A 14,827-nucleotide genomic window follows, 5' to 3' on the forward strand; every position below is an offset into this window, starting at 1 on the left:
GGCTTAAAATTTGTAACTTTGAAGATAAAATGCAACAATGATTACAAAGTATGACACAGAAAAGTGGAGTTTATTAAAGGTATGTATCTGTCATTTGTGTTGTTTGTGTTTTAGAACTTATGAAAATACAAAATTTCTCCTTTAACTTCATACTTAAGCACATAACACCATATTTGATTTTTACAACATTTGATTGTTTACATAGTTTTCTTTTCATTTATATATATAATTTTATCTCTCCTTGTCACAAGTTTTGTGCAACATCTCAGATTATTAAGTGAAGTAATTTTATTTGTATGGTTTTTAATCAGACATCTGAATGGTGTTAAAAGTTAGTTCACTGATTAAGTAATTTTTGTGAGACTTATTAATAAATAATTAAAACTGCATTTTAAGTCTTCTCTTTTCCAACTGTGGAATACAATGACAACTATGTTTTTTTGTTATTTTGACTATTTAAAATTCAACTAAAACCCTCTATTTATATAAAATGCTGTGTACAGTTCTAGTCTTCTTATCTAAGAAGGAAAACCAACTTTTTTGAAATGGTTTAGAAGAGGACTGCAAGGGTGATTTCATGGATGGCAGGATTACTTTGTGTGAATACATTAAGATGTTTGGTTTAATAAAGAATGGGTTATATTTTTATGTATTGTTTTTGGTGATGGTGTGATTGTAAAGACAACTTTAAAGGACTATCTGGTCCTTTGCTGTCTGCATGTTAATGGATGCCACAGAAATCTTCTCTACCAGAAAGTATATTTCTTGTAGATACTCACTTCTTCACATGATGACAATAAATATGAGAGGGACTAAGTTTGAAAAACAAAGGGAGAAGTAAAGAATAGGGAAAATAAAATATACAATAATACGGAACTAAAACATGAAAAAGAAGTTACGATCCCCAAAATGATCAGAAAGAAACCAAAGACAGGAAATTAGAGACTGAAACTGAAAAGGTCATCGTGAAACTGATGATGACCCCACACTGGGCGATCCCATATGACTTTGGAACTGGTAGTACAAAATATGCTGGTTGTGAACTTAATCCAAGATTCATTCTGGCTTTGACGTCTTACCCACTGAGCACGTGCACAGACTTGCTGGAAAGCAATGCAGTGTGAGAGTGTGGAGTACCTACAAAAAGTAACCCAGGCCCATTTTGGAGCCTTCAGTGCCATGTGGCAGGCAGGATTCTACCACGGATGAGGATATTGTGAAAAACATGTCAAGGTTTAAGGAATACGCTAAGCAGCTGCTTGTATAATACAGTCAATTACTGCTGCCACACAGTTGTCTATTGATGGCTTACAGATGATGGAAGGATAAAGTTCTGCGAGAGCAGTGAAAGAGAACAAGTTTGCTTGGTCCAGCTTCCATTGGGGTACATGGGTCAGGTGGCATTGACCACAGTCGATCTCTCTCAAAATTATAGGAAAATGATCACTGCCTCATGAATTATTGTCAACCCTCCAAGAAAAATGAGAGAACAGTGAAGGAGAGCCAATTGAGAGGTCAATAGCAGTAAAGTACTGACTAGGTGCAAGAAAATAAGTAGAAGAACCTGTACTGAAAAGAGAAAGGTTGTGATCAAAGAGCATATACTCTATGGAGTGATCCCTCCTATCAACATCAGCACTTCCCCAGGATTTAAAAGGGAGATAGCAACTGTTCAATGAAAACATCAAGGTCTGATTGATCATAAGTCTCTCCAAGCAACAAGTAGAGAAAACAAACAGTAATGTTACGACCCAAGGAAACACAGATGGCTGCGGCCTCCAAGAGTGTGTCGAGTGGCAAAGACAGGGTGGGCACATGCTGATAGACCAACAGTGCCACCCCTCCATGCACTCATCCATCACACAGCCTGTCATTTCTGTACAAAGAAAACTACCAAAAGGTGACTGTATTGGCAGGTTTCAGAAATGTTTCTTGTAAGGAGAGACATACAGGATGGTAGGAAGCAATCATTGTTTTGATGTCATCCAGATTAGAAAGTAAGAATCATAATTACATCTTTGGTATATGCCACACTGCAGAAACCCCTTGGGCAGAGAAACCAGCAAAATCTCTGACTCTGGGATGTTCTTCAAATCCCTCTCAACAATAACTCCTCATGATGAATTCAAAGTAGCATAAGGTTAACCTCAATAGGTACATCCCATTTGCCTTTGAATGCAAGCTCTTCTACATAATGTGTTAATCCCTCAACCATATTTTCTCAACCCAAATGAGCCATTTTTGTATATACATTTCTCTACAAGTGGGTTTTCTCGACATCACTAATGGACATAGTTTATTGTATTACCTATTTAAATAATATCATTCAAAACATCATGGTAAAATATTAAAGCTTTTAAGACACAAGCTAAAAAAAACCAGAATCAAAGCTTTAGTAATGACACATATCTCATTAAATTGAACACAAAGAAGAAATGTAAAATTGTCTGGTCAATATAATGCCAAAGATATGAATGAAAGATTCAAAACTGCAAATGCATCAGAAGGTTAGTGTGCATGGAAACACATTACTCTCCAATTGATGAAGGGTTTTTACTGCATGATAACATCATGATGCAATGGTGCAAGTTCATGTGAAATTAGGTGGGACTTTTCACAAGGCTACGAGCATGCAAATCGTTTTAACAGAGTGTACGGAAGGACTGAGAAAGACAGCTAAATTGTGTTAAGAGATGAGTCTTTGTTTTTGAAGGAAGTTGTTATACCTAAGGCTTGAACCTAGGATTCCCACCTCACACCAAACACAACCAGTTGTTCACACACTCATAAAATGTGCTTTAAAATCTCCACAAAAATTCCTCCTCCTAGAAACATAATACAAAACTTGTTTCACATTTTTCACCATGAAGCAGTTACATAAAACAGATACTTAAAATAGACATTAAAATACAATTTATTACCTATAATGCACCAACATAGTTTATATATATGAAAACATTAGAAATTTAAGTCAAACAGAATAAACTACTGGGTGTTATTTGTTCTTTTTAAAGACTCATAATAACCTTGAAATTGTGGGGATAAGATTTACTTTTGTCTTTAAATATCATATAATTCATCCAACCACTTTTTATGAATTTTACAAATATCATTAAAAAATAAACAAAATTAAAGTTATGCTTACATGCCTTCCCAAAAACATATTGTCTTAATCATTATTTCTATGTAAACAGACAACTTATAAATAACGTAACAAAATAAGTAATACTTACTACCTTGGCAACTGAATATAAAATGAAAAAAATATATTTTAAAATGTTACACTAATTGCTTGAAATAAAATATACAGCAAAATTTCATAACATTTACAAGTGATCTTCACAAGATTTGACAGGTTTTTGATTCTAAAACAAAGTAAAGGATAACTTGATTAACCAATCACTTTTGAAAACGGATTACAATCTCATGTAAAATAACTAATTAATCAAAATCATAATTATGTTCACTAATGTAAAAACAAATTACTAACAATTAATGTTTGTGACTACACAAGCTACAAATTTAAACTTCATAAAAGTTGCTGCAATCTTTCTCTTTGTTAACCTGAAGATGACCTAAGAAGGTCCAAACATCATTCTCTACTTTATCTTGATAAAAGTTTTAATACTCTTACCAGCCACCTTGAGATACAAGAGTTGTTTCAGTTTTAATAACAGATTTTTCCATAATTCAGCTATACAGATTCTGAAAACATTTACTTTCTTCTGTTGCCTGAGGATTTTGTTACAAATCAAAAGAAAAAAAACCAACTTAATTTTATCAAACTATTATTTCATTTACCACAATGAACATTTTCAATTAATTTAATATATTTGTTAACAAACTGAAGGAAGAACTTTGATGTAAAACAAATATGCATCCTCATTCATCCTGATTCTTTGGTGAAGTCGACATATTTTAGTCTCAAAATTATGAGTTGTGGTCTTTCTTTTATATATTGCATCTGCAGCAGCACATTTCAATGACCAGCAGTAATTAGCCATCATGCTGATGTTCCACCTTCCCTGATAGCTCTTTTCTCATTGTTCTTCATTGTTTGCACTGAGATCTTCAGGGAAATAGTCAATATGTGATTGTAAAATACGAACTTTCAAGCTCATATTACAACTTAACTTTTTGAATTTATCAAGCATCTTATTTATATTTTTATAATTTAGATCCTTGTTGTTTTCTAAATATTTGTTAATTACATCTTTAAAGGCAATCCATGTTTATTTTTCAGCTTTCCTCATTGTCCTTTTGAACTGTTCACCAAGGTCAATTTCCTAATCTGAGGCCCAACAAAAATCCCTTCTTTAAGTAAGTTTCAATTCTGAAAGGGCTGAGTATTGCCTACAAAGATACTTGAAACAGTTGCTACCTTTGTCTAAAGCCTTCACAAAATGCTTCATCAAGCCCAGTTATATGTAAAATGAAGGTAATAAAACTTTCTTTGTATCAACAATTTTGGCAAATTTGGTAATGTTTGTTTTTTTGCTTCTTTACAATAAATTTACACAATCTATTGTTGCCAAAGTGATAAATGAATAATACTGAAAAAAAAAGGCAAAGTGCATGCATAAACAAATAATATTCAGAAATGACACATCATGTGGCCTGTTGGCCATTCATATACTAGCAATTTCTTGTGGGTCCTAGAATGATTAATAAGATTCTCATGTTGCAATTGGTCTACAGAAATCTATACCCAGCACATGTCCACAATTTAAGCACAACAAAGTGTAAGCACATTTCAATGAAAATGATTTAATGTACTTATATAAAAATATATATTATGTTTTGTGAAAAATCTGTACACAATGGAGAAAGATGAATAACATTTTTGGATTACTCACATAGGAATTAATGTAGAACATGTAAAAATTTGAAGACAATAAAACCATCACAGGTCTGTGTTATTATTGCCTTCAAGTGTTCTAACTATTCAAGCAATCAAAATACTGGCATTATGATATTTTGTTATTATTTTAAATTAAAGACTGTTCAGCATAATTTAACAGTATTAAAATGCAGGAAAATAGTGAATGACTCAAAGTTAACGTCTCAGATTAATGTCTTTTTATTGTTATTCCCTCTATCCAAGTCTAAGTGAAAAGTTAAACATTTTATTAAATTAAAGAGATATTTCCAATAGATACTTACCTTCCCCAAAAAATATCTTCCCTCATACTGCACAAATGTTTGCTTGTCACTAGTCTCGATACTTACACTTATTATGAATAGAAACATGCAAATGATTATGCAGCAACCCTTCACCAATAGGAGTGTGACATTACCCCTATCATAACTAGTGCCATCTCTTATTGTGTAGTTGATAACGACTTCAAGATTGGCCATATCACACCATTAGGTGTGAGAAGGAACAGAAAACAACACACCCTTTATAGACTGCTCCAATTTTGGGCCAGATCTACTGTTCTTCTGTTAGTAATGCACTGTTAAAAGGTCAGAAACAAAGGAAGTACTACAAGAAAATTTACAAAAATAATGGGGTTACCCTGGTGTAGTTCAACTATGGCATGACAGCTTGTAAGAGGGAGTACAACCTCAAACAATACTTGACAATTTCTGGAATTGCAGAAAGAGTTTCCTTTACTTTTCACCTTAATAACAGGTATGAAAAGGAACTTCCATACCAAGACCCCACCTCCACAGATGCACATCTCCAACACTAGATCCATCAGAAACTGACATTTGGTAGATGGTATGAGATTGCAGGGCTGGGCCCACATGCATGATCATCCCCAATCCAAAACCTAGCAGCATTGGGAAATTTCCTTCTATTCCATGGTAGAAGTTGAGTAACCAACTTAACACCTTTGAGACTTTGTGTCTCATGCAGCTACAAACAACATCAGATCTACCAAGAACAGCCACGTAGTGGATGATAGGAAGAGATATGGTTACAAGAGGGTCTTTGAGCCAAAACCTGGTGGCACTGAGCATTTATCATCTAGTATACAGTGGAAATAAACTACTGATCCAAACACATGTGGAGACTTATTTCAGCTCCAACCAACATCTAGTTAACTACAATACATGGAGGAGCAATACATCTAACACCTGGCAGCATCTAAAATTATACATCAGGTTCACAGTATAAATGGCATCATGCCATCCACACCAGCAAAAGGCCATCACCTTACTCTCAACATTGATGAAGTTCATCATCCAACACCTGACAGTATCTGGAATTGTACATAAGATCTATGATAAGAAGAATGTTAAAAGCCATGGATCATCAGATATGAGTATCAATCCCTGTCTGCTTTAGTCATGTTAGTCCATGAGTGTATGGTCCAGAGTAACTATATTTATGAAGCAAAAGACCACAAGGTATATCTATCAGTGATCCTGCAGAATATCCCATCTCAACAGTGGACATAATATAATCAGGATATGCATTATAACATTGTATTCTGAAAGTACAGAAAACACGTTGACGTAGTTGACCAATCAACACCTAGAATTCTATGAGGTCCACAATAGGAAGATCTTCAAGGTCATAGTCATCTAACATTATATATGATCACATATTATGAAGTGCAGATTTATGACTAAATATACCAGGTCATACAATACTAACCATAGAGAGGAATCCAAACATGTGATATGAGCTTCTGCAAACCAAAGGAAAAAGAACAGAGTACTTACCACCCACAAATAAACTGTCAAGCACTTATGATGTCCTTCAAGTAAAGATGAAAATGTGCAACCAGAGATATAGCCCAATGATGAATTGGATGTGAAAATATGAAAATGTAACAATCATGATGAGATGGGGACAAAAATTCCACACAAGTGAATTGCCAAGTTCACCCCATAAAGGTAATGGGACAAAAAGGTCACAGGAAAGATGAAGATTCCATGGAAGAAACAAACAGAACAGACTCTAGAACCACAGAAGGGAGCAGTATATGCCATATACCACTGAAGAGCTCTAATCAGGCAAGGAGAGCAAGTGGAAGTGGAATAATAATGAAGGTTAGAAATGTAGGGAAGAGGAAAGATGTGAAGATAAAATTACCCCGTCAAGAAACCGTAGCCTTGGGTATAAAAAAATTATCAGGAAAGAGGAGAGCATAAGAACTATGAAACAAAATGTGGCTAATAACAATCACAAACAAATCAGGTACAATTATCAGAACACAAGGATCAACTGCCTAAAACAACCAACTATCAGCAAATTGAAGGAGTGTGGCTGACCCAAGTAAGATAAGTATAAAAAAAGGTAATATAATCATTGATATTCCATCCACACTAAAGCAGAAGCAACACTAAACATTGTGAATCCAACTAAAGGAAGTTGGAACAATGATAACACTATGTAACAAAATTTTTACTTTTTCTTGTTCCTGGTCAGAAAGTGTTAATTTTCCAATTGCTTATGCCTAAAGTAAATGGAAAAGACCTATTTTTCTATTCAAACTTTACTTTTGTGATCTGGATAATGAAATTTTCAAATTTACCCATTTTCCAGAACATTCCAGGTTGATTCAGTGTTGAGTAGCTGATAGAGAATTTTCTCAAACTTTCAAGAATTTTCAACAACTTTTTAGAATGTTGTAAAACTCTTAAGAATTTTCTAGAATGTTGTAGAATTTCACTCATCAAGATGGGCTCTGCTTCTACCACAATGTATCTAGTCTGTTTGAGGCAACTGGAATTGCTTATAACCTGAATGATAGGTGCCCCTTCATTGATAGCTTATCCAGAAGCCTCAAAGCTGTGCTGCTCCATAACGGGAATAAGTATCCATCTCTTTCACTGATTCATTCAGTGCACCTCAAAGAGCAATACAACAGCATCAAGGCCTTGCTAAAAGCTTCACAGTATGATGAGTATGGCTGGGAGGTTATTGGAGACTTCAAAATGGTGGCTTTCATGATGAATCTCCTGTTATCTTTGCCTTTGGGACAGCAGGGGCACTGCAGTGCACTACAACAAGAAGCACTGGCCACAACAGACTGAGTTCTCTGTGGGGAGGCACAATGTCAAGTGTGAGCCACTAGTGGATGTCCAGAAGGTGTTGTTCCCATCATTGCACATAAAATTGGGTCTTATGAAACAATTTGTCACAACTCTTGATAAGGAGTCTGCAGCCTTCTAGTACTTTCAAGACTTCTTCCATAAGCTGTCTGAGACAAAGGTCAAAACTGGTGTCTTCGTTGGTCCACAAATAAAGAAGATCCTGGAGTCCATATAATTCCCCAAGAAGCTCAGCTGGAAGGAAAAAAATATTAGGGCAGATTTATAGCAGTGATTCGGGGATTCTTGGGCAATCACATGGCCAAAAATTATGTGGAACTGGTTGAGGCTTTGGTGAAGAACTACGACAAAATGTGCTGCAGGATGTCCCTGAAAGTCCATATCCTAGATGCTCATCTTGATAAATTCAAGGAGAACATGGAAGTATACTCAGAGGAGCAAGGTGAGTGCTTCCAGCAACATATACTGGACTTTGAATGCTTCTACCAAGGAGCATATAACAAAAACATGATGAGGGACTATATTTGGGAGCTGATATGTGAAAGTGATTTACATTACAGTTGTAAGTCTCAAAAAACTACTCACTCTAAACATTTTTGTATAACTTTAGTATAAATACATGTAAATTTTGATTCATATGTCGTTTTATTCAGACCTTATGTAAATAAAAATGTGCAAATTTGCACGTTTTTACATAGAAAATAGGTTAATTTCTAAATTTCATTATGCAGGTCACAAAAGGAAAGTTTGAAGGGAATAATGGCCATCTTCTGTACTTTTACAACATAAGCAATTTAGAAATAGCACTTACTATCCAGGAACAAAATTTGTGTTACAGAATGTAATCAAAGTATGTTTATTATTGCACATGGGAGCCAAGGCATACTAACCGCCAAATTCAAATGCCCCCCCAAAACAACTCATATGAATCCCTATATTAAGAGAAGGAGAAAACAAAATAATAACCCAAAGGCTCATCCCTGAGAAAAACAGGATGGAACAATTGGAAACAGGAGATAATAACAGAGTATAACATACCTAAATAATCAACTGCACAAAAATGGAAAAAGGTCTAAGCAAGTCTCCCAAAATGCATGAAACTGATGGTAAATTTAAGAGGGAGAAAAAGACTGTCTGAATCTAAATCTTTCTGGTCACTGAAATCCTGAGCAACTTGGACATTACAGTGATCAGTTAGTTATGATTGTTGCATGAATTCTTTAACTCCTAACAGACCAGAGCTTTTAACTTCATGGGCTGAGAATCATGGTTCTGATCTGTTGGACATGGGTGGTAATTCGACTGTAACAGTAACAGCACTTGTATTCACGTCCACCTGAAACTAAAAGTGCATAATGCACAAAACTAAAAGACAATAAATAAAGTAACTTGTAACTCTCCATGAAAGAAAACAAAAATGGTAAATAACAATGTATCTGAATTAGAAAATTTAAGAAAATAAAAACATTTGGAAAAGTGATTCAAACAGCAAGGGAAAACACATTTATTCAATAAGAATGCCAATTGAGAAGTAGTTAACAGCTGCAAGAATGGAGAGGGCATTAGTTACAATAGGGTTAGTGTTGCGCTCTTATTTGTGGTGGATTACTGCATAATAATTTACAAGTGGGAGCATCAATGCTAGTCATCAGCAAATATTTGCACTAACAGAGGGCAGTAAAAGTCAAGAAGGTTTTTTGCGAGAGGAGGTAAAATATCATGCTGGATCAATTAATTAAATGTAATTCATTAAAGAGCTTATCATTCTGTGATATTATAAACATGTTGATTGTTGACTGGTTGATTTATGTTGCTCTTTATATTTACTATACAAACAGGCAGGCATTTGTTTTGCCCATTTCAGCTCACACAGTTAGGTCATTAATTAATTAGTTCATTAGTAAAGTTTTATATATTCCTACTTTTCAATATCTTTCACATCCATAATATTTTCTTATCTTTTCCTTGTACCTTTTATGACAAAACATGAAGGGTCAATGAACTTTGAACTTTTTTGCTTAATAAACAACATGTTTTCTTATTACTCATCAAACTTCTAAGAGCTAACACAACAAGTCACATTAATAAATTATGTCATTCTTGGTCCAACACCCTGCTTGTTCCACACTCTTGTTACTCATGACTTCTTGGATCTCTGGCTAATTTTAAGCTGATTTACTGAGATTGGGGACAAAGAGTATTGAAAAACTACACTAATTGCCCAGCTTTATTAAAAATCATAACAGAACCCTTGCACATTTTGCATGACCACAGAATAATGTTAAAATATTTTGTGTGACCAATGTCTAGTATGGCAGAATTATTATGTAATAGAAATACAATATATAAAATCAAACAACTGAAATTACAGCAGCTTTAATACATCCCTACAAATATTTTACAATGCCTTATTTGTATTTTTAATTAATGGCAGGATATATAAATTTGACAGCATAAAGATACTTCACTTACTCTGTAATTAGGTAAGAGCACCCATTATATATTGAAAACAATAATAACAAAACTATCTTACCACAAATAAATGAGAATTTGATGACTGGATATCTGGCCCACTATCTTTTGTCGATGAACTTTTCTGTACTAAACTTGTTGGTGTGTAATTTTCCATAACGTTTGAATGAAGTTCTTTCCATGACACCTACATGAACATTTTCTTCTGGCTAAGCTACCATGAATGAAGAAAATATCATCTAAATTTTTAAATTCCCCTTTAAAAATATTTTCATATTACAATATAAATTCTACAAAAATACTGTTGATTATCTTCCTTATAACTCAAACAAGATATTTTTACACATGACAAAGTAATATAAGTTCACATTCAGTGGTTGGTATAAAACTCATGACACAAGTCTCTCTCATGCTGTTATGAAAAAGACAAAATTTTTGCATGAAACATAATGATTATTATCTGTTTATTGTGACCAAAACTGGATATATATTTTGACAACAGTGTGAATACAAATGCTCAAAATAATGGTAATTTTTGCAGACTTTTCAATGTTAATGAGCAGTAATATCTGATGAACAATATTTGTAAATATTGGTACCTGAAAAAATGGCATTGGTATAAAATAGTGCCATGTTTAGCTTAACATTTTTTCCCATTAGTTCATTACTACCATATACATTATTACTAGTATCCCTTTTATATACTCACTGGAAAGTATACTGGCATACTCTAATACCAGTATTAGAAATTAGCATTTTATATAAATATCTATGGAGGAAACCTAAACTCGATTTTCTAAAAGGAATATTTTTTTCTACTGCAAAATCTGCACAGAGCTCTGCACTATGCAACATTATACAGCCAGATATTTGCTACAATTTTTTTCTCTTGAAAACATTAGAGCCAACAAAGAATTAGTTCAAACATTCACATACATTTTTCAAAACAGAAATAACAACACTGATAGATGATGTAATTTTGTATAAAATAATTAAAACTCAGAAGCATATAAATGCTAGACATGATCATCTAAAATAATGACAAGTAAACAATAATATTGCAATGTCTTCAATAAACTGTACTATTTACCAATTTATTAAAACTTAAAAAAGAGGTTTCATTCACTAAATAAAAATATGAGACACCAATACTGCAGTAACTTCACTTCCATATGCATTATATAAGGTTAAAAAAATATAACAACCCAAATTTGTGATCAACACCCCCTTCCACTAACCTTGTTGTTAACTTAAACTTTACTTTTATTTTACAAAATTAAAGGCTTCAATAAATAATTAAAAGTTAACCTAAATATTGAATTTAAAAAGCAACAGCAATTTCATAGCACTTGAATTCCATATCATTTCTGATAAGTTAAACACTGTATACATAAGACAGTGGTCATTACTCATAGCAGGAAGAAGGTATATATTCTGCACAACATTGGATGTGAGTCACTCTTCAATTTCTCAGGATACAAATTACCAAAACAATGTTACTCACCATATTATGAAAATCCAAAAAGAATTTTTCTGTGATATATAACTCTCTTGTTAATGAATAATGTAAAGAAATGAGTATCTCAAAATCCTGATTTTACATATATATATATTTATTTTACATGAAATGCACAAAGCAAAACCAGCTCAAGCATAGAAACTATTCATGTATTTACTAACAATATTTATATCTTCATTTATGTGCTATCAATACAAAATAAACCTAGAAAATCAGTTTTATTGTTGTGTGTTTATATAAATGTGTGTGTGCACGTGTTAAAAGATGGCTTTTCTCTTTCATCATGTTCTTTGCATGCGACCTTTTATTTAGTCAGTTGTTTAAAAATAATTTTGCAGTTTTTGATGCATGTTTTAAATATTTCTATATGATTTTTGTATAATTACATTTTGTTTTTCCTCTACTCATTTCCAAGATCTAATAAGTTCCAGTATAGTCTATTCCTGGTCCAGATGGATATTATGATACTTTTAATTACCAATGGTTTCATTTCATGATATTTTATTAAGTTTTGCAGTTTTAAAGGAAAAATAATGCTAGTATATTACTAGTACAAAAACTTGTTACAGACTGTGTTTGAATTATAGGATACAATTACTGAATTACATTTTATTCCTTCTATGTTTATGATTTAATCATTCACAGAACTCCCCATTTATCACCCAGCATTCAACACTTTTTGGCCTTTCAGCTTTAATATAATACTGTTTTTGTAAACTTGTATAAGAAAATGAAGTTAAAGAAAGTAATTCTAAACTGTAAACCTAAAGTCTGTTATGACTGTACTCTATAGTTCTAACTTTTTAAAGCCATTTTTATTTGATCAGTTATTAGTTGGATAAACATTCATGTAGACAGAAATTAATATCATTGCTATGACATATATTTTGAAAAAAACTGATTCATAATCATCAGTATATAATTGTTAACGATATATGTTGATAAATATCAGTTAAAATATCCCAAAAATAGGAACTGTATTTTTTATGCATGACATTTTCAATATATTTCTGCCTTAATACCCAGAGAAAACCGACCTCTCTCTAATACTGTATATTAATATAACAATACTAACACTGCTAATCCTACTATAGTATCACTAATGAAAGCATCACAACCCCCAAAACAGAACCTATCAAATTCAAAATTTACCTTTTCAAATGAAATATTATAACAGACACTAAAATAACAAATTGATAAACTAATACATTTGTTTCTTAAATAAGTTTAAGATTTACATACAACTTACTAAATTGCAAGTATTCATATTAATAAAATAAAATGTAAACAATCAATGGAGAACATACAACTTTGCAGGTTACTTAGTAACCAAAACAAAACCAGACAGTAACTAAAACGCGAAACGGAATTTAGGATACTAAACAAACCATTGTGAGTAGACTAGATAGTAAAATGAAACATGGTGGAAAAAATAAATAAATAAATAAAACGAGTAACGATAAAGTATCGGTTCACACACTTTTTACGTTTGTTTCAGGGTAAAGATATTCAATAGACTATCAGTGCTCTATCTACCAAAGGGAACTGAACCCAAGAATTTAGTGTTACAAATCCGTAAAAGTAATGTTGATCCACAGGGTCTACAGACATTCGTACATTCTCTTAACAAAAATTTATTACCATACACTTTTTAAACGTCACAACTCGTAATTTCAAATACAATCGAAATCAAATCACACCATCTAAAAAGACAATAGAATGATAATTTCATATACACACTTCCTGGCACAGCTCAACTCTGAATATCACGTTTATCTTATTGATCAATCTTTCAAGCTGTACTCACTCGTTAAGAGCTCTTCATGTAATAAATCAAGCAACATGTATGAAAATTACTGGATGTTCCTTCATTTCTCACGAATACTTCCTTACACAAAGAGTTCGTAGTTCCGAAGACAGTGGATATACTAAACAACTTATGTCAGTAAGTCTTACGATTTGCATCTCATTATTATGGATTATTTATACTACAAATCGAACCATAACTTAGAGAAGACAACTAAATACTTCATCATTTCAAGTTATATTCAACATTTCTGTCACAAAGAGTCTGTTTGTTCGTTTTTTGAATTTAGCGCAAAGCTACACGAGGACTATCTGCGCTAGCCGTTACTAATTTAGCAGTGTAAGACTAGAGGGAAAGCAGCTAGTCATCACCACCCACCGCCAACTCTTGAACTACTCTTTTACCAACTAATAGTGGGATTGACCGTCACATTATAATACACCCACGGCTGAAAGGGCGAGCATATTTAGTGCGACGGGAATTCGAATCCGCGACCCTTAGATTACGAGTCGAACGTCTTTTTGAGAGTCAGTCATGCCGAAATTCAATACTTAATACCATGTAAATCTTATCAGTGTGGAGGTGATTTTTCAATTATCGCTCTTACTTTTATATGGGACTGCTAAAGAGACGATTCTGTTACCGGCGCTGTTGCATTTGAAAAAGAAAATGTAAGCAAACTGACATACTATCAACAAAGTATATGCTCGTTGTAAACAAGGTGGAGCTGTTTTAAAAAGATTGTGCTCATAAATAGCCGAACATGGACCCTGATGCAGTCATGTAAGAGTAGTTCTATGGAAACTTGAACACACGCTTAGAAATAATAAAACAGGTATAGCAGATACTGATGAGTATACAACACGAATCCGAGGAACTAAAAGAAATATGGGGCCAAGACCGCTCTCTTCCGTTTAGTTCCAGAAGCCAGAACATGGTAGGAACATATTGCCACTGTGGTGAAAACGTACTAAGCACATCCAATGTACTATTTCACTTTTCAGATGTAGAATACAGAG

The 14,827-nt window shown here is 33.3% G+C and overlaps 1 pseudogene across 1 annotated transcript in view; it reads right to left on the minus strand.

Moving 5' to 3' along the window:
* Positions 1-13,314, minus strand: part of LOC143232309 (cytosolic carboxypeptidase 2-like) — a 63,256-nt pseudogene extending 49,942 nt beyond the window's left edge. Inside the window, exons 1-2 of the transcript XR_013017490.1 lie at positions 13,154-13,314; positions 10,544-10,696 (exon numbers count right to left, since the gene is read on the minus strand). The product of XR_013017490.1 is annotated as a cytosolic carboxypeptidase 2-like (transcript). The remainder of the gene's footprint in view (positions 1-10,543; positions 10,697-13,153) is intronic.
* Between the last annotated feature and the right edge of the window lie 1,513 nt (positions 13,315-14,827).

This window comes from Tachypleus tridentatus, chromosome 1 (assembly GCF_004210375.1).
Source record: "Tachypleus tridentatus isolate NWPU-2018 chromosome 1, ASM421037v1, whole genome shotgun sequence".
In the NCBI taxonomy this organism is placed as follows: Eukaryota; Metazoa; Arthropoda; class Merostomata; order Xiphosura; family Limulidae; genus Tachypleus; species Tachypleus tridentatus.